At 46.8% G+C, this 26,066-nt stretch overlaps 1 long non-coding RNA gene and 1 pseudogene across 1 annotated transcript; both read right to left on the bottom strand.

Annotated features, from left to right (window-relative positions):
- Nucleotides 1–732: 732 nt before the first annotated feature.
- On the bottom strand, nt 733–4,606 carry LOC137531903 (uncharacterized). Its single transcript, XR_011023801.1, has 2 exons — nt 4,341–4,606; nt 733–855 (listed from the first exon to the last, which is right to left on the bottom strand). It is a non-coding gene; the product is annotated as an uncharacterized lncRNA (long non-coding RNA).
- Nucleotides 4,607–4,680: 74 nt separating this feature from the next.
- LOC137533597 (CSC1-like protein 1 pseudogene) lies at nt 4,681–6,438 on the bottom strand (annotated as a pseudogene).
- Between the last annotated feature and the right edge of the window lie 19,628 nt (nt 6,439–26,066).

The following is a 26,066-nucleotide window of genomic DNA, read 5'->3' as shown; positions in this document are numbered from 1 at the left end:
TTTTTTTTTTACATTTGAGGAATTATTAATTGACATAGTTTTGAGATTTGCAAAACTGAAAAAACCCAAACAGGCAACAGCTTCCTTTTGGCTGCGTTCCGAGTGGTGCATTGTGTGCAGCGTAACGGCCACTTTCCCCACTGCAATGCACCACCTATGCGACAGTCACAGTGCGGTGGGTGCGATGTAACAGGGTGCGGTATCCCAACACACTGCATGCATCGCACTACCGCAAAATAGTGACAGCGAAGCATGCTTTTTGTTGACTGTATGAGACGCAACTTCGTAGACACCTTTGGTAACGTGCGGTACAACTTTTACATTCCATTGCTTTGTGTCCCTGCTGTGCAGGGAAATGAACATTATGACTCACTGTGAGCCAAGACTAAATGGAAGTGCCACCCATCCCGTGATCAGCACTATTATGGGTAACACTACTGTATTATTAAAGTGACATAAGGGACTCCAGTACATCCATGAGACTCTTACTGCTGCTATATAAACAGTCATGCAGAGATAAGGTGCTCACATGTAACTGGCTGATTTCCCTGCTTCCATGTAGTAAGAGAGTTTACCTACACAATCTGTTCCAAGAATCAGAATCTGTTGGCCCTCATATTACATGAAAGTGGCAACATTGGCCAATCAAGATTGGATGTGTATACCGGGCTTTAGATTGAGGTATTCCTATCCTATTTTGCACATGATGACACATTTATAATAAAGACACCATTACAAAAATAATATTTTCTTTTATTTTCATCATTCCATCAGTCTTGATGGTAGATAGTTCTTTGCTGGCAGGGAGCTCTTCATCTCATCATCATTATGTCACCTCCAATCATATCCTCCTTCCTGTCAGAAAAACACAAACTGATTAGTCATGCAAACTAGAGACAGATGCATACAAATGGGAACAACAAAAGCACACAACCAAACCTGCTATTCTTATAAATATAATCTATCTACTCTATTACTCAACATAAATAAGGATCAAGTTGCTCGAAAAACATTAAAATCCTAAATGACCCATCTCCCTGTAAATCCTGCTCATGCATGGTATACCAATGTATCAACACAATTGAAATGTACGCCCTTTTTAATGCTGTTATTCCTGCCATGGTGTAGATTTCACATCACTGCCACCGCGCGTTCGCCACTCTCTCCCCACCGCAGCTGACTTGCCTTGCCGTCTCTATGAAGGCAGAGCTCTGTGAACCAGTCTGAAGCAGATTTCATTGGCTCCTGACCCTGTCATCGATGTAAGCAGCTCCTATTGGCTTACAGGGATCACACGATCAGGAGCCAATGAAGGCGGCTCCTGACATAGTTTTGCCGTCATAGAGATGGCAAAGTGGGTGGCCTGAGGTGACAGGTGGATGGCGGTAGCGGCGAGTATGTGCAGCGATTCATCGGAAGGAGCCAGTTTCTGGTACCAGCGATCTCTGGTCCTTAAAGAGATTCAGAGACTTACTATAGTACAGCTTTGATACTTACCCGGGGCTTCCTCCCGTCCCATAAACACGTCTAAGTCCCATGCTGTCCTCCCGCGGTCTGCCTTTCAGCCGCAGTGAGCTCCGTTATGAGGCTTAGTGATGTCACTCCAGGTCTACTGTGCATGCGCCGGGAGGTCTGCGCATGCGCAGTAGACCCTGACTGGCATCGACTGAGACTGATAACGGAGATCACCGCGGCTGAACGGCAGACCACGGGAGGACGGCTTGAGACTACGTGTTTATGGGGTGGGAGGAGGCCCCGGGTAAGTATCAAAGCTGTACTATATTACGTCTTTGAGTCTCTTTAAGTGGGCTGGTACTGAAGGGGTTATCTATTCATTATAACACAATAATAATAATAATAATAAAAAAAACACTGTAGTGGTGTCAAATACTACAATGAAGCACACCAGTGGAGTAGCAATGGGGATTGCAGAGGTCTCGACTGCACCAGGCCCTTGAGCCAGAGGGTCCCTGTAGGGCCCTCCCTCATCTGCAGTATAAGCTGTTTATTGGTCCTGTGCTTGTAATGATCACTTCTATAAATGTTTTGAATGATAATAAGGATTAAAAAGCAATTCCCCAGCCCCTTCTTGCACCTCTGACACTGTGGTTGTCCTTGGCAGGTTTTGGCGAGCCGTAACAATTGTCACGTGTAGAGTGCTTGGGGGGGGGGGGGGCATGTAGAACTTGCACTGCGGCCCATAGCTCCTTAGCTATGCCACTGAAGCACACTGTGATCATAAAGATCCCCAACTACCAGTGGTCTGAGTCAGTCAACAGGCTATTAAACATGTGGTCCAAATACTGTATACCAATATACAGGATACATAGGTAGTGATACAAAATATACATCTATGATTAGAGAAAGTAATTCAAGAAAAAGAGAGAGAGAGCAACTTTTTGCAAAGTGCTGCAGTTTTTACAATTCAGCACTAAAAAAATTGATTAATTGTTAAATGATCATTCTTGCTGTTGGTGAATAGAGATGGTCCATGAGGTGCTGATACTTCTAGTTTGCATGCAAGTGTAATGCAATTTATATGCAGCTTATAAATGGGCTAATTAACCCCCTTGGCGGTATGAAAAATACCGCCAGGGGGCAGCGCAGCAGTTTTTTTTAAATTATTTTTTTTTTAAATCATGTAGCGAGCCGAGGGCTCGCTACATGATAGCCGCTGCTCAGCGGCATCCCCCCAGCCCCGCCGATCACCTCCGGCGATAGGCGATCAGGAAATCCCGTTCAAAGAACGGGATTTGCTGGAGGGCTTCCCCCGTCGCCATGGCGACGGGGCGGAATGACGTCAGCGACGTCGGGACGTCATTGGGAGACCCGATCCACCCCTCGGCGCTGCCTGGCACTGATTGGCCAGGCAGCGCTCGGGGTCTGGGGGGGGGGCGCGCGCCGCACCGGATAGCGGCGATCGGGCGCGCGGCGGCGGCGATCGGGGTGCTGGCGCAGCTAGCAAAGTGCTAGCTGCGTCCAGCAAAAAAAAAATTAAGTAAATCGGCCCAGCAGGGCCTGAGCGGCACCCTCCGGCGGCTTACCCCGTGTCACACACGGGGTTACCGCTAAGGAGGTTAAATGCATTTCTGCTGTGTTGATTGGCTCAGTTCCAAGTTGCATACAACCTGCATGGCATTTGCATTCAAGCAGTGAGCATGTCAGTATGCATGGCTATAAGCAGTGAGCATGTCAGTATGCATGGCTATAAGCAGGGAGCAGGCCGATATGCATGGCAGTTGGCAGGGAGCATGCCAGTTTATATAGCAGTAAGTAATGAGCATGCTAGTATATATGGCAATGAGCATTGGGTGTGTCAGTATATATGGCGATACCAGTAAGCATGTCACAGTGGGGCGTTGCGTTTAGGGGACGTTCTAGGGCACATAACGTGCCCCTAACGCAACGCCTGGTGCTCTCTGATGTGGATGTGCAAACAGTGTAACGCGGCTTAGCCCCCTATAACGCACTGCATGCAGTACTTTCTGTTGACGTGGAGCCTGTAACGTCCCACTGTGAACCTAGCCTCAGGAATGAGCAGTAAGCGTGCCAGTTTATATAGAAGTAAGGTGTGTGTGTGTGTGTGTGTGTGTGCGTGCGTGCGTGCGTGCGTGCGTGCGTGCGTGCGTGGCAATATATTGGCAATACCAGTAAGCGTGTCAGTGTGTGTGACAATAAGCAGTGAGCATGTCAATATACATATATATATATATATATATATATATATATATATATATATATATATAAATATATATATATATACAGTGAGCATGTCAGTATATACGGCAATACCAGTAAGCATGTCGGTAAGCAGTGAGCATATCAGTATATATATATATATATATATATATATATATATATATATATATATACTGTATATATACATAAGCAGTGAGCTTGTGAATATATATGACAAGACCAGTAAGCATGTCAGTATGTATGGCAATCAGCAGTGAGCATGTCAGTATGCATGGCAGTTGGCAGGGAGCATGTCAGTATATATGGCAATGAGCATTGGGCATGTCAGTATGTATGGCAATACCAGTAAGCATGTCAGTATATGTGGCAATAAGCAGTGAGCATGTCAGTTTATATAGCAATAAGCAGTGAGCGTGTCAGTATATATAGAAATAAGCATGTCAGTGTGTGTATGTATGTATGTATGTATGTATATATGTATGTATATATATATATATATATATATATATATATATATATATATATATATATATATATATATATATATATATATATATATATATATAATATGTATATATCAGTGAGCATGTCAATATACATGGCAATAGGCAATGACAAAATAAACCATAGAAAAGACATACCTTGAAGTCTGCAGTCCGGAGCCCATTACAGGGCAGCAAGGGGTGTAGATCCACATGCGTTCCAGGTATGTTGTGACTGCAGCTTTTAGCTCCACCCATCACCTTCTCAGGGATAGTTCCTATAGAAGGTGAACTCTTCTGGCTTTTCTGTTACAGAGTCTGTGTCAGACTCCTGTGGCTCCTCCCCCTCTATGTTGATGATCACACTGGAGTCCTCTCTCTGTAATGTTGGTTTTATTTCTTCCATCTTGTAGGTGAATGGTAAGAAAGGCTTGATGAAGGCACAAACCACTTTAAGAAGTGTGAATGTTGTCACCATGAGCAGAATAGTTGCCATAGTGAAAGTCTGCACTGTCAATCCTTTCCTCAGGAGGAAAAATAGAAAGAGCCACAGTAGGCAGCTGATTGGCACTGCCATAGAAAATGTCACAGCAGCATCGTGTATTTTTCTGCCCACTTTAGGAGGCAGATACACATAGTACAGGTTGTGTCTGTCTATGGCATGTTTGAGAAGGAGGTAGAATAGCCCAAAGGGTATCACCAAAGGGCTAGTGCTGCTGTATGCCATAATAACGGTGACATTGCATAAGATCCTGGCGTAGTTCTCTCCGTAGGAGAAGTCGGATGCCTGACTCTGCTTGACTTTGAGTCTCTCTTCGGCGGACTTGGCTTTGAGCAAGCGATAAACATAGTACAAAAATCCGGGAAACCGCAGCAAGTCCAGTCCATTGCTGATGAAAGCCGTGCTGATGATGTAGTTGACGATGAAGGCTCCTTGGTAAGGCCGGAATAGGCACGCCAGTCTGATGTTATCAGCCAGTGATGTGTCATACATCCATTCTAGGAACTTGTTTATACTAGTAAGTCCAAAGGCTGGTGATATCAGGATCATAAATATCAGGAAGGGGAACATCTTGTACAGCATTAATCTGTTCTCCCAACACTTTGACCAGTGTTTCTCATATATGACGGAATAGTAGACCATGCTTGACAGTATTAAAGCGAACACTCTGAGTAATACAGCTGGCAAAAACCTGCTTATTAAAGCATGAAGATGGTAGATAGGTTGTGTGATCTTTAAAGTGTCCAGTGCAGAAACTATTACTGCTGGGGTGGAAAAGAAGAGCAGCAGTACGAAGAGGGGGATATTGATTGACAGGCAGATGGCCCACCACTTTATGCCACGCACGGAAACATTCTTCCACTCAATGTCCTCTAGGTAGTTGGACACAACTACAGACCAGCTGGAAGAATTAAGTAGGTCACTGACACTTGACCGAGGTTTCCTGTGGCATGTGATGGCATTAAAATCCTTTAGAATCAAGGTGGCCATGGACTTTTCTGAAAATGTGACGTAAGCCATTCCAGTGTCCTTGTGCAGAGTGATATTGTCCACTTTGCAGGTGGGATAGGCTTCCTTGAAGTGTTTCCAGATGGTCTTCTCATCGGCACTAGGTGATATTCCACGGATGAGGATTATGTGTGTCAGGAGATCCTCATCTGGGTACTTTATGGACGATGAATGAATACTCATCCGGTAGATGAAAATCAGGCACAAAATTGTGGCTGCAAAGACATGCAGCCACAAGTAGCTGTCTTCATCCAGTATGTTGGTTATCACTGTCCTTCCAAATCGGCTTGGTTCAGTGCCATACCTTGTCCCCTTCATGTTTATTGCTAGAAGGAGAAAAATGGAGACGACACTGGCCATGGCCAGGAAAAGGATGATCTCTCGCTGGAAGGACAGGTAATGCAGGGCATCTTCGCCACATCTCCTGTAGATGTCACTGGAGCGTGTATAGAAGATTGCCCTGAGTTTGAAACAAACGCCTTGTTTCAAGTCCATGACCTCGTTGGCATGAGGTGATGACTGGTATACCAAGGCTAGACGGCCAAAATCCCAGACTTTCTGAATTAACAGAAAGGTCAGCAGCAACAACACAAAGATGGGGGCTCCTACGATAACCACAATAGGAATTCCTCCAAATACGATGTTTTTGAGTATTAAGCTGCCTGGTTGGCCACAGGTGGTATTCTGCTCGTTGACCTCACTGATGTAGGAGGAGTTAAACTTCTCCAGAATGTCATGAAGAAACATGATAGTAGTATAGCCTAGCCTTCCCGGCCAACTACCCACCAACCCCAAATAACACAGACGACCACCAGCATGGATTTAATAGGCCAAAGCAGCCCGTTTATTGAACAAAACATAATGTCCAAACAAGTAACTTCCAGAAACTTCCAGAGAGCTGAGGTAAGGGGGTCCGAGGTTACCAAGCATATTGCATGTAACGTTAACTGGCAAGCAGCCTGGAACCGGCCCCCGCCGCGGTCACCGGCACAGGGACAGCTGCTTGCGCCCGAGTTACTCTCCTTGCTGAGATCCTAACCTGGTGATTCGCACCTAAGGCAAATCCCCCCAGAAACCAACCAACCTTCGGAGCCCTTACCCCTCCTGCTGCCATGACGAAGATCAAGAATCCTCTGCAAAGTAATTATACGTTCCACCTGCAATAAAGAAGTACAAGAACAAAAGAAGGGAGGGAGGGAGGGAGGGAGCTCGTCACCTAACGCCTGACTGATTGCCTCCCCCCCCCTTTTTCTAAGCTAACTTCCCCGCTCCTCCTACTCTCCCACTCGTACCTCCCAGACCACTTAACCCTTACCTACCTGGCAGGCTGCACTATCATGTGCGGCCTTACGGATTCCGCTACGCTGCACCTCCTGGCCTAATCTTGATAGTAGTATAGCCTAGCCTTCCTGGCCAACTACCCACCAACCCCAAATAACACAGACGACCACCAGCATGGATTTAATAGGCCAAAGCAGCCCGTTTATTGAACAAAACATAATGTCCAAACAAGTAACTTCCAGAAACTTCCAGAGAGCTGAGGTAAGGGGGTCCGAGGTTACCAAGCATATTGCATGTAACGTTAACTGGCAAGCAGCCTGGAACCGGCCCCCGCCGCGGTCACCGGCACAGGGACAGCTGCTTGCGCCCGAGTTACTCTCCTTGCTGAGATCCTAACCTGGTGATTCGCACCTAAGGCAAATCCCCCCAGAAACCAACCAACCTTCGGAGCCCTTACCCCTCCACCACGAACCGACGTGACCCCTCACGGCAGAGAGGCCCACACCCTCAACGCTCTCTGGATACCCTCCTCAATTGCTAACGCCCACAGGTCAGTCCCAATCTCATTTAAGTGAACCCCATCTCTGCTAAGAAGCAAGTGAAGATCGTTCTCCAGCTCCACGTGCCTGACAGCTACGCCCCCATTTAACGTAACAAATTTTGCCACTTCTTTGTTTAGTTTGGCCCTGGCCTTGTTAATCTTGCTAACCGACCCTGCCAATCTCCACGAGGACCTGGCCACCACATCCGACCACACTAACACCGTGGCTGGAAACTCCCGTTTAAGCCTTAGCACATCAAATTTTATATCTCTAATGATGGCCCTAGTGGACTTGGAAGCTATGTCATTGCCCCCGACGTGCAGAACCAGCACATCCGGGGCCCTGTCCCACCCTGCGTGTCTGCTAATTTCCGGCCACACCCGCGCCCACAACATGCCCGGGAAACCCAGCCACCGAATGAGGACCTCTTGCCTCGGGAAACCGAGTTGCCGCCCCTCGGGGCGAACCTCCGCTCTTCTCGCACCCCTAGCGACGTAGGAGTGTCCGAAGATCCACACCAGGGCAGGTCCACCTGAAAGACAAATAAGAAAAACAAAAGAACAACCAACACTCATCTCCCCAACAACTATCATCTTTATATCAAATGCATCCTGACGTAAGACTTGTATCTAGCAGAGTCCCATCTGCCTATCCTCTTAACTACCTCTTCGCTGAGGCCCCAGCGCGACGCCTCAGTCGCAGCCCCTATTCTGAAAGAGTGGGAGGCAAATTCGCTGGGCAGAAATCCCGATTTTTTTAGGCACTTGCGAAATATTGATGTACACTGGAAACGGGTCAGTGGCGACCCGTCTCCATGAGCCAAAAAGACCAGCGCCGAATGCGGCCTAATCTGTAGAAACCGCAAAATATTCTCTCTGGGGCACAAAAAGCCCCCCATCTGAAAAAGCGTGATTAGCTTTCCTTTGCCCGCCCGGTCCGTCTTTGACCTGCGAAGCTTGATGGACACTGCTCCGTCCTGAACCGTGACGTCACCAGCGAGGATGCCTCCCACCGAGGATTTGGACCTGCTAACCAACTCCCCTACCCGAAATGCCCCGAAGAACGCTAAAACAAAAGCGGTGCTAAAGAGCACCACCTCGTACTGGCAAGAGCACACCTCCTGCAGGGACGAAACCACCTTCCTCAAGACCTCCACCGTGACAGGGCGCCTAGAATCCCTCTTAACCGATCCGGCCCTGAAACCCCTCATCGCCTGCCCCACCCTAAAATCCTTCGTCACATCCCTCTGACCTCTAAACTTAAACAAGAAGGCCAATGCCGCCAACTTTTTTGACATGGCCGCCGCTGACGTGCCCTCCGCAAAATTCTTTCCGATAAAATATAGGAGCAAGCACGACCTATCCTCGTCCGTCGTGCAGTTCCCGCTTTGTCCCATTAAAGCGTCCCACGCTGCCCAGACAGGCGCGTACGCTGCCCATGATGACTCGGATAGGGACCTCCTAATCAGCTGAGATATCACTTGAACGGAATCCTCCACATCGACTCTGGACAGGGAACCCCACTCTCTTCCGCCGCCGGTGCCGCTGCCCGGAACCTGTCCCACTGGAATCGAGAGAGGGCATCAGCAATGATGTTGTCAACCCCTGGTAAATGCACCGCAAAGATGCAAATATTTAATCGAAGACACAGCAGAACCAACTTTCTCATTACCCGAACCACTGGCGGCGATGATGCCGAAAATCTGTTAACCGCTAGCACTACCCCCATGTTGTCGCAGTTGAACCGAATGCGTTTGTTAGCCAACCGCTGACCCCACAACTCTAGTGCCACCACTATCGGGAACAGTTCTAGTAACACCAGATTGGATGTAAACCCAGCTTCCACCCATGAAGAATGCCATGGGGAAGCACACCATTCACCTGCCATGAAAATGCCAAAACCATGAGACCCTGATGCGTCCGTGAATAACTCCATGTCAAAATTACTCACCTCCTCCTCCATCCAGACGGACCTGCCGTTGAAATCCTGCAAAAATGTTAGCCATACCTCCAGATCATCCCTCATGTCTCTCGTCAGGTGAATACGGTGATGGGGTGAAGCGATGCCAGCCGTGGCACTTGACAATCGCCTGCAGAAAATGCGCCCCATGGGCATAATTCTGCACGCGAAGTTCAATTTTCCAAGAAGAGATTGAAGATCCCTCAGAGTCGTCTTACGTTTTTCCACCACCGCCTGAATAGTTACCTGTAGATCCCTGACCTTGTCCAACGGAAGGCTACATTCCATGGCAACCGTGTCAATGTGCACCCCCAAAAACTTCAGTGACGTGGTAGGTCCTTCCGTCTTAGCCAATGCCAAGGGAATTCCAAACGACTCACAGATCTGATACATCACAGCCAGGGCAGAAGCACAATCCGATGAACTCGCCGACCCCATAAACAGGAAGTCGTCCAAATAATGTATCACTGATCGAACGCCCGCCACTTCTCTTACAACCCATTCAATAAAACAACTGAACTTTTCAAAAAATGAACATGAAATTGCACATCCCATAGGAAGACAAAGATCAACAAAGTATTTTTCTTCCCAAACAATCCCCAGCAGTCTAAAACTGGAGGGGTGGACCGGAAGCAACCTAAACGCCGACTCGATGTCCGTCTTAGCTAAAAGCGAACCCTGGCCCAATCTCCTCACCCATCTGAGTGCCACGTCAAATGACGTATATACTACAGATGTGTCCTCCCCCGATAAACCATCATTAACTGATGACCCTTTTGGGAAGGACAAGTGGTGTATGAGGCGAAAAGCACCTGGTTCTTTTTTAGGAACCACCCCTAGTGGCGAGACAATCAAACCTTCCAGTGGGCAGTTATCTAACGGCCCTGCTGCCCGTCCCGCTGCCGATTCCTTAGCCAATTTTGATGAAACTACCTCGGGAAATTCCAACGCCGATCTAAGATTCCTATGTCGGTCCACACCCGACGGGGCACATTGGCTGGGTATGATGAAACCTTCCGAAAAACCCTGCCTCAAAAACACCGCATCCTCGGCCCGTGGATACCTACAGAGAAATGGCTCCATCTTTTGAACTCTCACCGGAGTCCTCCCTCTTATTTCCAGCCTCCGCAGCCCTTCCCTTCTTCTGCTTATAGCATCTTGATGCCGGATGCGATCCCCCACATCCTGAGCACTCATGCTTGAAACGGCATGAGGACCCGAATCTGCATGTGCCGTCATTGAATTGCCAGCACAATCCCTTCGTCCTGCTGCCCGACTTACCTGTGCCACTTGCCTCCTCCCGTCCCCGAAAGGACTGCTGCCCTGTGGCTGGTATCATCAAACTCATCCAGAGCTCGATATCCTTGTGGTTCCAGCACACCGAGGGCCGAACCGCCTTTCTCTGCATGAACAACTCATCATACCTGAGCCAAGCATCCCCCCCGTACCTCCTGTATGCCTCACCAATAGCATTTTGGTAGCAAAAAAGTGCTGAACAACATTCGGGGCTCTTTTCGCCGATCCCGCACGCCAAAATTTCAAACGCCTGAAGCCAATTTTGGAACGTGCGCGGAATCAAACGATACCTGCGCCGTTCCTCCTCCTCTTTCTTGGATTCGGTAGACTTTACCTTATCCAAGTTAAACTTAGCGAGTTGCAACAGTGAGAAAATTTCCACGAACTCGCCCTTCCAGATACGTTCCCGAACCTCATCCTTCAAATGCATCCCCAGCGGCCCAGTCAGGCACACATACATTTCTGCCTTAGCCGCGTCCGCCAGCCTAATTGTTTCAGCCTCCCCCGCTGCAGCCCCCCCCAGGCAACCACACTGGTTTGCACCGCTACCTCCGAGCTGACCGCAGCCGTCGGGGCCGTTACCGATGGGGCCGGAGCCTGGGGCACCCCTGGCTCCGCCGTTACTACACCCGTTGGGGCTAATTGCTGCCCCACTGAACTATTACCTAATAGCTGCAATTCCCTGTGTGGAAACACCCAAGGGGCAATTGGAGCCTGCGCTTGCCCGGCCCATGCCCCCACTGGTGAACCCACGGCCGGCGAGGAGCCCCCCAACAAATTCCTCATACCCATCATAAAGGACTCCAACGCTGGGAGAATGACTGCCTGAGCATTACCCCCCCAGCCTCCCCCAAGCTGCGCTGATACCCCTTGTACCCCCAAACCAGACCCACCAGACATGCTATAAACATTAGCCATTGTAGAGGCCTCACCTGGTGGCGCAGGTACTTGCACCTGCCCGACCGCTGGTCCGGATCCTGCTGCACTGGGTCCCGCTCCATCAAGCTGTTGTGCTGCGCCACTCGTCCCCCTGGAGGCCCCACCATGCTGGTGGGCCTCGTGTCTTGCCTGGCTGCTCCTCAGCTCTGCACTGCCGTCCTGACGCTCTCCCCCACTGGCTGCCGCTGAAGACTCTCCTCTCTTGGTGGAAGATCTGCCCGTGGAGGTCCCCCGAGCCCCCCCCTCTCCGCTCAGCGATGAGGAGGTGCCCGCTCTGCTGGAACTGCTGCTGCCCTTCTTCGTTGCAGGGGTGCGCGCGGCCTGGCGTGAAGAGGCCGCCGCCCCCGCCTTTTTTGCCGCTTTCCCCCGCCTGCCTCCTCCAGATGAAGCGCCCTTCCCGCTGTCGGTCCTCCCGGCTGACCCACCTGCCGCTGTCTGCCTCTTGGCAGGGGGCGCCGGAGGGTGGGGAACAGGGCTGCCACTCCTACGCTGCGACCGGGAGGTCGGCTCCGGACTGAGCCGCTCCGGCGGCCTGGAAGCTCTCCTCGCTGGCTCCTGTGGCTGCCCGCTGGGACCCGCCGCCATCTCTGGATCCTGAGGCTCCTCGCCGGGACCTGCCGCCATCGCCGCCATCTGCCGCTGGACCCACTCCGGACCCCTAGATGCTGCCTCCGCTCGGATTCTTTCCACGAGGGCCTCCAGATCAGCCATCATGCAGACAGGCAAGGTCCTCACAGCTCGTCACCTAACGCCTGACTGATTGCCTCCCCCCCCCCCCCTTTTTCTAAGCTAACTTCCCCGCTCCTCCTACTCTCCCACTCGTACCTCCCAGACCACTTAACCCTTACCTACCTGGCAGGCTGCACTATCATGTGCGGCCTTACGGATTCCGCTACGCTGCACCTCCTGGCCTAATCTTTCTCGATGGTCTGTGGAAAGAAAGGAAATAATCTGTGTTAGAGTTGGCAAATGGAACACTATAACTGCACATATTAACATTATAGTCAAGGATGAGTGAGATCAAGTTTACAAAAAGCTAAATCGACCAAGAACGTGCAGAGTGTGTATTATCTGTAAGCAGGGGTAACTCACCTAGGCCATTATCTCTCTTTTGATGAGCTCCATATGGCTCCTCCCCTTCTGACACTCCCGCCCACTAAACCAGAATTCTCGCTGTAAAAGCAGAAGTGTCAGAAGATGGAAAGCAGCGTGGAGTGCAAAGGGAGGCGGCGGCCTAGGTGAGCTACCCCTGCTTACGCAGCCCACACCTTATGCACGGTCCAGGTTGACTTTGCTTTTTTTTTGCTTTTTTATTTATTTACACAGCAATCTTGCTCATCTCTAATTCTAATACTAGAGATTAAACTAAAAATATTCAGACTATAGCAGAAAAGCTTATCATATCTTACACTTACGTCATACAAGATAGGGATGATCTTCAACTTTCAATAATCTAATTTATAGCATTTACATAATTCATTTAATTTCCCTGCAATTATCTGCAGAGCAGTAAAGCTATGCATGCACTCAATAATTATCTACTTATTTCTTATGTCCTTGGATTTAGAGCATTTGGATTTGGAGGCCCTGTAGACTATAGCTACTTTAAAGGGTCCTTTAAAGAGGTCTTTATTACTCTCTGTCATAGGTGGGCTACAAGGATATAAGCATGAATCTGGTTTAGCAATGTCAGGCAGCTGTTGGAACTGGAGGTTGGTGCATGCACACCACACCAGCCAGTTAGTATAGAGAAGTTATTGCTGTTCTGGAAGGGGACAGATGCATGCTATCACTTCTAAAGCCTTGAGCATACTAGACGGTTCTCAGCCAAGGTGGTCGGTCAGGGCTGCCTCTGCCAAAAATATAGCATGTGACCCACCTCAGTGCTCTGCTGATCGTTCTACCTGTTGGATCAACTAAGCCGAGTGCAGGCCGAGGCCTCTGTTCTGCTCCTACAGCAGAAGCGCATGGAAGGGGTTGTTCCGGGTGTACAGAACACCCCCCTGCACCAAGACCGGAAGTCTCCCTCTAAATCTGAGCAGCGGCAGCCACAGATGCACAGCTGCCGCCTGCTCATATCTGTGTGCGGCGAGAAGGACTCTGACTAGAGCGAGGGGCCCAGGGATGCGGGAGCCGGCTTTATTCCTCGCTCCCTCCCTCCCTCTGAATTCCCCTCACCTGCGGTGATTGTGTGCCCGGCTCCCCCATGAGTGTGTGCGCAGCGGAGCGGTAGGTCCTCTTACCGCAGATCAGGCGCACCGGCAACTAGTCTCTATGCTTCCTGTGACGTCATGGTAAACAGGAAGCAGGAGACTCCAGTTGCCGATGCGCCTGATCTGCGGTAAGAGGACCTACCGCTCCGCTACGCACACACTCATGGGGGAGCCGGGCACACAATCACCGCAGGTGAGGGGAATTCAGAGGGAGGGAGGGAGCAAGGAATAAAGCCAGCTCCCGCATCCCTTATTGGCGCCGCCACAATTTTTTTCTCTCTTTTCTTCCCAGGGCAATCTTCTCCCCACACAGGGGCACCTTCCTCCACCTATCTAGTCTATACTGGGGGCATATACCTATCTAACCTATACTGGGGGGCATATACCTATCTAATCTATACTGGGGGGCATATACCTATCTAATCTATACTGGGGGGCATTTACCTATCTAATCTATACTGGGGGGCATATACCTGTCTAATCTATACTGGGGGGCATATATCTGTCTAATCTATACTGGGGGGCATATACCTGTCTAACCTATACTGGGGGGCATATACCTATCTAACCTATACTGGGGGGCATATACCTATCTAACCTATACTGGGGGCATATACCTATCTAACCTATACTGGGGGGCATATACCTGTCTAATCAATACTGGGGGGCATATACCTATCTAACCTATACTGGGGGGCATATACCTATCTAACCTATACTGGGGGGCATATACCTATCTAACCTATACTGGGGGGCATATACCTATCTAACCTATACTGGGGGGCATATACCTATCTAATCTATACTGGGGGGCATATACCTGTCTAATCTATACTGGGGGGCATATACCTGTCTAATCTATACTGGGGGGCATATACCTATCTAACCTATACTGGGGAGCATATACCTATCTAACCTATACTGGGGGGCATATACCTATCTAACCTATACTGGGGGGCATATACCTATCTAACCTATACTGGGGGGCATATACCTATCTAACCTATACTGGGGGCATATACCTATCTAACCTATACTGGGGGCAACTATATGGGCTACCTATACTGGGGGGGGGACCTATAGCTGGCTACCTATACTGCGGGCACCTATACCTGTCTAAACGTTGGGGGCGCATTTTACGCCCTCACCCTGGGTGCAATTTAGCCTAGAAACTGCTAGTATTTGGCTCCACCCACACCATGTTTTGGCCACGCCCACACACCGCTTTCAGGAAACCCCCCCCTTGGAAATCCTGGATTTGCCCCTGTACAGTGCAGTGTATTTCAAACTGAGGTTTCCAGGTGGTCTGTACACAGTGCGTAATGACCACCTGGGAACCTGAGGGAACTGGGCTGGCAATGCTTTGGCCAGGGATCAATGTACAGCTGCATCATTTCTGTATAAGGATCCCTGGGAAATAATTGAATCCTGATCCCTGCTAGGTGACAGTCCTTGTACAGATGTATGAGGCTTAAAGGGCAAATTTAGTCTAAATTTCAAATTCTACGCTAAAAAAAAAATAAAAAATCTAAAAGTCAAATGTGATTCCTACTTATTGTTTACAGATTAAATAGTTTAATTTCCTTGGGTTGGTAATATACAGAAACGGTTTTTACCTTGTGAAGTTAATAAGCAGATGGAAAAAGTGGCAGTAAATGCCAAATACGGTGGTTTTAAGCAAGTAAAACGCTATGAAGATTAGTGGCTTTTGCAGTAACGCAGAAAGCAACCAGTCAGTTCGGCGACCAAAGTCAATGAACATTTCTGACCTTCACTGACTGGGCTTTATACCCTGTACCTCATTATGACATCAACATCATTATGACATCATGTCATCCTGGGAGGAGTCCCGGCAGCTTGTCACCATGGTAACAAATAATATAACACAATGTCCTAACATGGAATTTGTAAGGAATACTGAAGCAGAGCTGGGATCGGATGCTCAGGCTGCAGGCTCATGGCTGGAACGAGGTAAGGTGAGAGAGGCAGCTTTATTTACATGTTTTTGGCATCTGTGCACAAAGGGGCTGCCTGATGGGGGGGGGGGAGAGGGGACATACATTTGGCTATCCACACTGGGGGGGGGGGGGTGCCAAAACAACTGCCAGGCATCTGGGTAACTGGGGGGATGGCATCTGCCAATGGGGGATCATTTGGTTACCTGGGGGGGGGGGGGTAACCTAATACTGGGGGCACATCTGGCTATAATTGGGGGGGGGCAATTCTGGGGGCACATATGGCTGTAATGGGAAATTTTATCCTGGGCACACATCTGCCTATAATGAGGGGTGCCAATCCTGGCGGCGTTACTGTCTGTCTGTACTGGGGGGTGGTAGATACAACGGACACATCTGACTATACTGGGGGTGCTGATATTGGGGTCACCTCTGGCTAAACTGGGAGGGTTGGGCTGATACTCGGGGCCCATCTGACTATATTAGGGGGGGACATAAAACTGGTGGAATGGTTTTATCCCTGTGGCACTTTTTATTTTTAAAGAGAACCAGAGATGAAGTACCCTCATGTATTTTACCTTATAAATCAGTGGGAACATGACAGTAAACACCTAATCTGCTCTTTGTTTCTTTGTTCTCTGTTTAATCTGACTGTTATCACCTCAGATAAGAATCCCAGACTGAGCACTCAGGCTGCTCAGTCTAGCTTTGCTATGGAAAGATTATAGCTGAGTCTGTCTTCTGTGGTGTCTTTTCAAGCCCAAGCCTGCCCCCTTGTGGCTCTGCTATAATGACTCAGCAATAATCATTCCCAGCAAAGCCAGATTGAATGCGCAGTCTGGGATTCTTATGACTGCTGATAACAGACACTTTTAGCAGTGAGGATGAAACAAAGAGCATGGTAAGTGTTTTCTCTAATGTTCTTACTGATATACATGGTAAAATACACAAGGGTGCTTCGTCTCTGGTTCCCTTTAAACTGGAATTGTTAAAAACTGAGAAATAATGCATTTTTTTTATTTTTGTTCCCTTTTTTCAATTAAAATGCCTAGAAAACAAAATTGTTCTTGGGACTAAATACCCCCCATCGAAAGCCTGGTTTGTCTTGAAAAAAACGATATATAGATCATTTAGGTGTAGTGAGTAGGGATACAGTTATTCCTGATTGAATAGGGACATAGCTAAAACGTGAAAACTGCTCTGGTCAATAAGGGGAAAACAAGGTCTGGATGCAAAGTGGTTAAAGGGAACCAGAGACGAAGCACCCTTGTGTATTTTACCATGTATATCAGTAAGAACATTAGAGAAAACACTTACCATGCTCTCTGTTTCATCCTCACTGCTAAAAGTGTCTGTTATCAGCAGTCATAAGAATCCCAGACTGCGCATTCAATCTGGCTTTGCTGGGAATGATTATTGCTGAGTCATTATAGCAGAGCCACAAGGGGGCAGGCTTGGGCTTGAAAAGACACCACAGAAGACAGACTCAGCTATAATCTTTCCATAGCAAAGCTAGACTGAGCAGCCTGAGTGCTCAGGCGGGGATTCTTATCATTCTTATCAGAGGTGATAACAGTCAGATTAAACAGAGAATAAAGAAACAAAGAGCAGATTAGGTGTTTACTGTCATGTTCCCACTGATTTATAAGGTAAAATACATGAGGGTACTTCATCTCTGGTTCTCTTTAAAGCTACGATAGAATATGTTTTGTTAAATAACAGTTAATATTGTATTTACCTATCGATAGTGAAAATTGACAAATATCAAAAGGAAAGAGCAGCGTATTTCAAACTGGGGTTTCCAGGTGGTCAGTACACAGTGCGTAATGACCACATGGGAACCTGGGGAAACTGGGCTGGCAACGCTTTGGCCAGGGATCATTGTACAGCTGCATCATTTCTGTATAAGGATCCCTGGGAAATAATTGAATCCTGATCCCTGCTAGGTGACAGTCCTTTTACAGACGTATGAGGCTTAAAGGGCAAATTTAGTCTAAATTTCAAATTCTATGCTCAAAAAATATCTAAAAGTCAAGTGTGATTCCTGCTTATTGTTTACAGATTAAATAGTTGAATTTCCTTGGGTTGGTAAATTCGCTACTGATAACAGAATTATCTGAAAATAAAATATATAGAAACTTTGTTTACCTTGTGAAGTTAATAAGCAGATGGAAAAAGTGGCAGTAAATGCCAAATACGGTGGTTTTAAGCAAGTAAAACGCTGTGAAGATTAGTGGCTTTTGCAGTAACGCAGAAAGCAACTAGTCAGTTCGGCGACCAAAGTCAGTGAACACCTCTGACCTTCACTCACTGGGCTTTATACCCTGTACCTCATTATGACATCATCATCATTATGACATCATGTCATCCTGGGAGGAGTCCCAGCAGCTTGTCACCATGGTAACAAATAACATAACATAATGTCCTACCATGGTATTTGAAAGGAATACTGAAGCAGAACTGGTGAAAAAATTGTAATAGAAGCTCTGATGAAAGATTCTAATTAGTTAGTCTCAGCAACCCTTTTGCTCCAGTTTTACTTGTTATGTTGGCTATGAAATAGCCAACATATTGTTCTTCGAGTTCAGCTCGTTCTTCTTCTTATTATTATGTTGGCTATAGAAATAGCCAACATACTGTTCTTCGAGTTCAGCTCCTTCTTCTTCTTATTATTATAATTGGCGCCCCCCCATTTTCTATACGCTACTCCTCCTACAGTTTTAGGGGTAGAAGCGCCAAACTTTCCACACTTATTCGTCTTATAGCGAAGTACGTTGCTTGTGCTTTATTAAGCAATCCCACCCTCCGGGCCCCTGCAGCGGCCCCCGGAAGACCCCTTTTTTTGTATTGACTTTGACAGGGAAACATTTAAAATCACTGCCACTCGTACAATTTTGAAGCTACACTCCCCAAACTCGGACCACATATGGTTGGTGTCACCCCAAATAAAAAGATGTATTTTGGGGGGTCACCCCAAAGCAGGCGGAGCTACCAGCGGCCAATGAAAATTTAGCAAATTTCTATACGCTTCTCCTCCTAGAGTTTAAGGAGTAGAATTCTGAAACTTTGCACACTTGTTCGGCTCATACCCGAATAGGTTGCTTGTGCTTTTTTAAGCAATCCCACCCTTCGGGACCCTGTGGCGGACCCCAAAGACCCCATTTTTCCCATAGACTTTCATTGGAAATTTTAAAACTTTTGCCACTCGTACAGCTTTGAAGTTACACTCACTAAACTTGGGTCACTTGGTCATGGAGTGAAGCTGAAACATTTTTGGGACCCCCAAAAAGTGGGCGGAGCCACAAGCAACCAATCAGATTTTCCCTATTGACATTAATAGGAAAATGTAAACCGCTGTAATTCTCACAGTATTAAAGCCAGAGTTCCCAAACTTCGCACATTGGGTCACTAGGTGATTGCGGCTAAAATTTACAAAAAGTGGGCGGAGTCTACTGCAGCCAATCAAATTTCAGCTTTTAGTTTAAATGGGAAAAATAAAAATTGCTGCTGCTCTAAGACGGTTAATCAGTCCAAGTGATAAAAAGAGTGGCACTCAATTACATGGGACAGGGGTGCCCAAGCCTCAACGGATCCTCACACCTTCAGATCCCGATCAAGTATTCACAGGGATGGAGGCTGGCACATCCAAGAATAAAAAGCTCTTTTATTGAAACATCAAGTTTAAAATCTGTGGTAATACAGCGACAGCCCGCTGTTTCAGGTCTCCAGCCTTTCTTCAAGCTGTTTCAACCACACATTGGAGATCAAGTGTCATCATATTTATAATGCCCACCCTCAATCACATCCAATCATTTTGAATCCCAAGTAGCCAATCCGTTTACCTGTACAGACTCGTGGACCTGATGGAAGACTGCAGCCCTTTCCCAGGGAAACACCCACTTCACTGTCCAAGCCTGGGCGCCGTGGCAGACACCGCTCACAGACATAACCCCTGGCTCCTCATTTGCTGAAGCTAGAACAGGTGACTCAACACTAGGTGACGTCACCAGTCAAAGCGCCGCGAGGGGTCCGTTCCAAAATCCTGCGCAAACCTAGTGCGCAATAGACATAACACGTACTCGGATGCCGCCCACAGGGCAGATACCACCTGACGTCACTTGTAAACAAAGCGCAGCCATACAGCTACACGCACGGCCGTTCGCAGCGCTTCTATGGCAACACCCCCATAATAAACATTATATTATATCTCACCAATTCCTCCTCAGCAAACATATGGAAAGGGTATCCCCAACCAGGTACCACCACTGCAGGAAAACGGGGAGCTCTGCAATAAAAGAAAATATAAAATATACTTTAAAACATGCAACCCAGATTTCATCAATAGACATTATACACAAAAACCCAATTCATATTCTCGGTTCAATCCTCCATTACCCATCACTCCCAACCTTTTAATCCAACTTGCTTCCCTTCTACGCAGTTCATTAATTCTACTGAGTTTACCCCTCCATGTACTGGGAACCCCATCAATAATTTGAACCCTCAGTTGGGATACACTATGATGTTTCTCTACAAAATGTGCTGAAACTGCCTGTTTTCTATCCCCATTACGAATGGTGCTTTTGTGTGAGCAGATCCTATCCCTCACTTTTTGCGTGGTCATGCCCACATAGCCTAGGCCACATGGGCATTTTAAATAATAGACCACAAAATTAGACTCACAGGTAAAAAAGTCCCTGATCTGATATTTAGTACCTTTAGTGGGATGGCAGAAGTCTGACCCCTTAATGATGTGCCCACACATATGGCACCCCATACAGGGAAAAGTACCCACTCTCCTAGTGGAGGTAGGGCCTGTATACTTATGATGAAATATTTTGTCCCTAACTGTGGGTGCTCGTTTAAATGACTGAAGTGGGGGGTACCTGAATTCAGGAATATTAGGAAATGCATTACTAAGGAGGTGCCAATGACGTCTAATACTTTTGCTGATCTCTGAACTGCATGTATTATAAGTTGACACAAAGGGGAGTCGGAATTGTTTGTTCGGTCTCTTCCTAGAGCTCACCCCAGGTTTAACTACCTCCAGGGGATATCCTCTTTGTTTAAATTTCTTGGTCATGTCACTCTGTCGTTGATCCAAATTCTCAGGATTGGATACTATCCTATCCAATCTCACAAACTGGCCCTTAGGGATAGCATTTTTAACATGGGGCGGATGAAAGCTATTGTAGTGTAACAATGAGTTACAATCTGTACTTTTAACATATAGGTCAGAAATTAAGGAATTACCCTCTCTCATGATAGTGGTATCTAAAAAGGACACCTGTTCGGCACTCACATGACTCGTCAATCTAATTTCCTGGCAGCATTGGGACAGTGCAGTTAAGAACTGATCAAGGGTCGAACGTGGCCCCGCCCACACACAAAAAATATCATCTATAAATCTGTACCAACATTTGGCATATCGTCGGAACAGAAAATTAGTGTAAACAAAAGCCTCCTCAAATAATCCCATGTATAGATTAGCATAGGACGGGGCCACGTTCGACCCCATCGCCGTGCCCCGCAGCTGCAAGAAAAACTCGCCCTGGAAGGAAAAGTAATTATCTCGTAGGACCACATTGAGAAGTTCAAGAGCAAATGAACGTTGTTCGTTGGACAAATCTGACTGCGTCATTAAAAACCAGTCTATAGCCTCTACACCCCCATCATGTGGGATGGAGGTGTAGAGGCTCTCCACGTCCAATGTCACCAAAAGGAGCTCTCCATCCCCCATCTCAAGGCCTCTAACTTTCTGAAGGAACATATCTGTGTCCCTTATATATGAATCCAATCCAATCACCATGGGCTGTAGTAGTTTGTCCAAAAACTGTGCAATGGGAACAAATACAGAACCCGTACCGGTCACTATGGGTCTCCCCGGTGGCCGGCACGGGTCCTTATGTATCTTAGGAAGGGTATAGAATCTAGGTGTCATAGGATTTTCTTGAATGAGAAATTTAGTCAGGCCCTCATCAATAATTCCTCTAGCCCTTGCTTTTTCAACAATGCTTTTAATTTTCTTTTGTATGGGACCTATTGGGTCCTGTTCTATCTTACAATACACCTCCACTTGTGCTAACTGCCCCCTAATCTCATCTTCATAGTAACTGGTGTCCAATACTACTACGGCTCCACCTTTATCAGCAGGCCGAATAGTAAGTTCAGTTCGTCTCCCAAGATTCTCTAGTGCCTGACGTTCCTCTTTGGTGAGGTTAAATTGTACCTTTTTCTTCTGCTGCTCTAACTCTAATTTTTTGATATCCTCCATAACCGATGTACAGAAGGTATCTATTATCATATTCCCAGATGGAGTAAAGGAACTCTTGTTCCTCAACCCCATATCTCTCAAGGAGAGCATAGATTCATCCACTTCCCCATGTGCCCCACCAAAGAGAGGTACTGTCCCCAAAAAATATTTCAGCTTGATAGTTCTAAAAAAACGATACAATTCTTGATCAATTTCAAAAAAGTTGGGTAGGTTGGTAGGACTAAAGTTCAATCCATAATTTAATACTTTCTCCTCTATAGGCGTCAAAATGTGTTGTGAGATGTTAACCACTAATTGAGATGGTTCTATCAGTTCCTCTTCCGTAGCTCCATTTGACTCTTTATCGGCTCTTTTCGTACGTTTGGCTCTGGCCCTACTCCCGCCCCTCCTACTGCTCCTCTTCTCACTGGGGAATTTTCCCGGGAGGATAAAAAATCGGATGCAGAGGACCCTGAATTGCCTCCTTGAGGACGAGGCAACTTCCCTCTTGGTTTCCTGGGTTTAACAAATCTCCTCTGGGAATTGGCAGGTATCATCTTTTGCCATGAGTACACATAACCCCCTATATAGTCCTGGGAGTCTCGTTGGAATTTGGAACGTTTAGTTTCCTCAATAGCTTTAGTGTGGGTAGCTATTTTCTTGGACAACTGGTCCACAAATATTTGCATTTCTTCTGCTGGTAAAATTGCAGTAAGTTGAGTAAGGATATCTAAGCTTTTCTTTTCCAGAACCGGAAGCTCCTGGTGAATCCTTTCAATGGTAAGGATCATTGTATCAAATGCAGCTTTATTCCATATCCTTTCAAAAATAGAGCAAAATGTGGGATCATTCCCAAAGAGCATTGGTGATACTTGAGAGCGTACTGCTCGCGGAATTCTTCTGCTCCGACAATATTCTGCCAGTGTCCTAGCATGCATGTCTAGCTCAACCCATTTTTTCTTAGTATTCTCCAAATCTCTCTTTAGCGGTTTCACATCAGGTGTCTGCAAAAAAGTGTTGGCTTCACCAGCCTTTGCCAGAACTCTGGCCGCATGTTCCTCCGTAAAACAAAAAGTATCTGGTAAGCCTCCAGATCCATGGTCCCCATTGGTGCTCATCCTCTGCGGTGCGATCCAGTAATCAGTCCAAGTGATAAAAAGAGTGGCACTCAATTACTTGTAATTGAGTGCCACTCTTTTTATCACTTGGACTGATTACTGGATCGCACCGCAGAGGATGAGCACCAATGGGGACCATGGATCTGGAGGCTTACCAGATACTTTTTGTTTTACGGAGGAACATGCGGCCAGAGTTCTGGCAAAGGCTGGTGAAGCCAACACTTTTTTACAGACACCTGATGTGAAACCGCTAAAGAGAGATTTGGAGAATACTAAGAAAAAATGGGTTGAGCTAGACATGCATGCTAGGACACTGGCAGAATATTGTCGGAGCAGAAGAATTCCGCGAGCAGTACGCTCTCAAGTATCACCAATGCTCTTTGGGAATGATCCCACATTTTGCTCTATTTTTGAAAGGATATGGAATAAAGCTGCATTTGATACAATGATCCTTAACATTGAAAGGATTCACCAGGAGCTTCCGGTTCTGGAAAAGAAAAGCTTAGATATCCTTACTCAACTTACTGCAATTTTACCAGCAGAAGAAATGCAAATATTTGTGGACCAGTTGTCCAAGAAAATAGCTACCCACACTAAAGCTATTGAGGAAACTAAACGTTCCAAATTCCAACGAGACTCCCAGGACTATATAGGGGGTTATGTGTACTCATGGCAAAAGATGATACCTGCCAATTCCCAGAGGAGATTTGTTAAACCCAGGAAACCAAGAGGGAAGTTGCCTCGTCCTCAAGGAGGCAATTCAGGGTCCTCTGCATCCGATTTTTTATCCTCCCGGGAAAATTCCCCAGTGAGAAGAGGAGCAGTAGGAGGGGCGGGAGTAGGGCCAGAGCCAAACGTACGAAAAGAGCCGATAAAGAGTCAAATGGAGCTACGGAAGAGGAACTGATAGAACCATCTCAATTAGTGGTTAACATCTCACAACACATTTTGACGCCTATAGAGGAGAAAGTATTAAATTATGGATTGAACTTTAGTCCTACCAACCTACCCAACTTTTTTGAAATTGATCAAGAATTGTATCGTTTTTTTAGAACTATCAAGCTGAAATATTTTTTTGGGACAGTACCTCTCTTTGGTGGGGCACATGGGGAAGTGGATGAATCTATGCTCTCCTTGAGAGATATGGGGTTGAGGAACAAGAGTTCCTTTACTCCATCTGGGAATATGATAATAGATACCTTCTGTACATCGGTTATGGAGGATATCAAAAAATTAGAGTTAGAGCAGCAGAAGAAAAAGGTACAATTTAACCTCACCAAAGAGGAACGTCAGGCACTAGAGAATCTTGGGAGACGAACTGAACTTACTATTCGGCCTGCTGATAAAGGTGGAGCCGTAGTAGTATTGGACACCAGTTACTATGAAGATGAGATTAGGGGGCAGTTAGCACAAGTGGAGGTGTATTGTAAGATAGAACAGGACCCAATAGGTCCCATACAAAAGAAAATTAAAAGCATTGTTGAAAAAGCAAGGGCTAGAGGAATTATTGATGAGGGCCTGACTAAATTTCTCATTCAAGAAAATCCTATGACACCTAGATTCTATACCCTTCCTAAGATACATAAGGACCCGTGCCGGCCACCGGGGAGACCCATAGTGGCCGGTACGGGTTCTGTATTTGTTCCCATTGCACAGTTTTTGGACAAACTACTACAGCCCATGGTGATTGGATTGGATTCATATATAAGGGACACAGATATGTTCCTTCAGAAAGTTAGAGGCCTTGAGATGGGGGATGGAGAGCTCCTTTTGGTGACATTGGACGTGGAGAGCCTCTACACCTCCATCCCACATGATGGGGGTGTAGAGGCTATAGACTGGTTTTTAATGACGCAGTCAGATTTGTCCAACGAACAACGTTCATTTGCTCTTGAACTTCTCAATGTGGTCCTACGAGATAATTACTTTTCCTTCCAGGGCGAGTTTTTCTTGCAGCTGCGGGGCACGGCGATGGGGTCGAACGTGGCCCCGTCCTATGCTAATCTATACATGGGATTATTTGAGGAGGCTTTTGTTTACACTAATTTTCTGTTCCGACGATATGCCAAATGTTGGTACAGATTTATAGATGATATTTTTTGTGTGTGGGCGGGGCCACGTTCGACCCTTGATCAGTTCTTAACTGCACTGTCCCAATGCTGCCAGGAAATTAGATTGACGAGTCATGTGAGTGCCGAACAGGTGTCCTTTTTAGATACCACTATCATGAGAGAGGGTAATTCCTTAATTTCTGACCTATATGTTAAAAGTACAGATTGTAACTCATTGTTACACTACAATAGCTTTCATCCGCCCCATGTTAAAAATGCTATCCCTAAGGGCCAGTTTGTGAGATTGGATAGGATAGTATCCAATCCTGAGAATTTGGATCAACGACAGAGTGACATGACCAAGAAATTTAAACAAAGAGGATATCCCCTGGAGGTAGTTAAACCTGGGGTGAGCTCTAGGAAGAGACCGAACAAACAATTCCGACTCCCCTTTGTGTCAACTTATAATACATGCAGTTCAGAGATCAGCAAAAGTATTAGACGTCATTGGCACCTCCTTAGTAATGCATTTCCTAATATTCCTGAATTCAGGTACCCCCCACTTCAGTCATTTAAACGAGCACCCACAGTTAGGGACAAAATATTTCATCATAAGTATACAGGCCCTACCTCCACTAGGAGAGTGGGTACTTTTCCCTGTATGGGGTGCCATATGTGTGGGCACATCATTAAGGGGTCAGACTTCTGCCATCCCACTAAAGGTACTAAATATCAGATCAGGGACTTTTTTACCTGTGAGTCTAATTT

The sequence above is a fragment of the Hyperolius riggenbachi genome, chromosome 9 (genome assembly GCF_040937935.1).
Source record: "Hyperolius riggenbachi isolate aHypRig1 chromosome 9, aHypRig1.pri, whole genome shotgun sequence".
Lineage (NCBI taxonomy): Eukaryota > Metazoa > Chordata > Amphibia > Anura > Hyperoliidae > Hyperolius > Hyperolius riggenbachi.
This window is presented reverse-complemented; position numbering and strand designations above follow the sequence as displayed.